Source organism: Carcharhinus amblyrhynchos, chromosome 18 (assembly GCF_965287045.1).
Source record: "Carcharhinus amblyrhynchos chromosome 18, sCarAmb.v2.hapA, whole genome shotgun sequence".
In the NCBI taxonomy this organism is placed as follows: Eukaryota; Metazoa; Chordata; class Chondrichthyes; order Carcharhiniformes; family Carcharhinidae; genus Carcharhinus; species Carcharhinus amblyrhynchos.
The window spans coordinates 17453037-17454878 of record NC_137341.1 but is presented as its reverse complement, the minus strand read 5'-3'; the positions used below and the strand labels follow the sequence as shown (position 1 = coordinate 17454878).

General features: G+C 48.5%; 1 pseudogene; it reads right to left on the bottom strand.

The window, feature by feature from the left end:
• Positions 1-1254: 1254 nt before the first annotated feature.
• LOC145355193 (U2 spliceosomal RNA) lies at positions 1255-1332 on the bottom strand (annotated as a pseudogene).
• Positions 1333-1842: the final 510 nt, after the last annotated feature.

The following is a 1842-nucleotide window of genomic DNA, read 5'->3' as shown; positions in this document are numbered from 1 at the left end:
GACTAGTAGAATGCCGCAGGGATCGGTGCTGGGGCCTCAACTATTTACCATTTATATAGATGATCTGGAGGGGGTGTGCTGAGTGTAGGGTGATGAAATCTGCTGATGACACGAAGATGAGTGGTAAAGCAAATTGCGTGGAGGGTGTGGAAAGTCTGCAGAGAGATCTGGATAGGCTGAGCGAGTGGGCGAGGACCTGGCAGGTAGAGTATAATGTTAGCAAGTGTGAGGTTGACCACTTTTGCAGAAATAATAGGAGGGATTATTATTTAGAGGGCGAAAAGCTGCAGCATGCTACGGTGCAGAGGGACCTGGGGGTCCTTGTGCACGAGTCGCAAAAACCCAGTCTGCAGGTGCAGCAGGTGATCAAGAAGGCGAATGGAATGCTGGCCTTTATAGCGAGGGGGATAGAATATAAAAGCTGGGAGGTCTTGCTGCAACTGTACAGGGCACTGGTGAGGCCGCAGCTGGAGTACTGTGTGCAGTTTTGGTCGCCGCATTTATGCAAGGATATTTTGGCCTTGGAGGGAGTACAGAGGAGGTTCACTAGGCTGATACCGGAGATGAGGGGGTTGGACTATGAAGAGAGACTGAATAGATTGGGTCTGTACTCGTTGGAGTTTAGAAGGATGAGGGGGGATCTTATAGAGACGTATAAGATAATGAAGGGGATGGATAGGGTAGAGGTAGAGAGATTCTTCCCACTCAGAAAGGATAGCAGGACTAGAGGGCACAGCCTCAAGATAAGGGGGCGTGCAGTTTAGATCAGAGTTGAGGAGGAACTTCTTCACTCGAAGGGTGGTGAATCTCTGGAATTCTCTGCCCGTTGAAGTGGTGGAGGCTGCCTCGCTAAATATATTTAAGTCATGGGTAGATAGGTTTTTGACAGACAAGGGAATTAAGGGTTATGGGGAGAAAGCGGGAAAGTGGAACTGATCCACTTCAGATCAGCTATGATCTTATTGAATGGCGGGGCAGGCTCGAAGGGCTAGATGGCCTACTCCTGCTCCTATTTCTTATGTTCTTATGTTCAAACCACTCGGGATGGAAGTTGATACAGAGGTAGCAGCCATAATCATAGGGGAACAAGCAATTTGTTCTCTTCACAAAGGCCCATTAACATTAGGAGAGCTAGATGCCATTTTTTCCCCTATATTGGAGAGATACTGCAGACTTTAGGTGCAGCAAGCAGTGATATCAGAGGCAGAAAGCAAAGCTGTCGGACTCGGTAATCAAGGACCTCAGCCCTTGTTTAATGGGACGTGATTGGTTAAAAACGATACGGCTAAACTGATACTACACTTGATCTTAGCCAAAAGGCCGAGAAGCGATAGAATATAAAAGCAGGGAGGTCTTGCTGCAACTGTACAGGGCACTGGTGAGGCTGCAGCTGGAGTACTGTGTGCAGTTTTGGTTGCCGCACTAGCGCAAGGATATTTTGGCCTTGGAGGGAGTGCAGAGGAGGTTTACTAGGCTGATGCCAGGGATGTGGGGGTTGGACTGTAAAGAGAGACTAAATAGTCTGGGTTTGTACTCGTTGGAGTTTAGAAAGATGAGGGGGGATCTTATAGCGACGTATAAGATAATGAAGGGGATGGATAGGGTAGAGGTAGAGAGATTCTTCCCGCTCAGAAAGAACAACAGGAGTAAAGGGAACAGCCTCAAGATGGCCGGGGGCGGGGGGGAGAGCGCAGTTTAGATCGGAGTTGAGGAGGAACTTCTTCACTCAAAGGGTGGTGAATCTCTGGAATTCTCTGCCCGTTGAAGTGGTGGAGGCTGCCTCGCTAAATATTTTTAAGACGCGGGTTGATGGGTTTTTGATAAGTGAGGGGATTAAGGGTT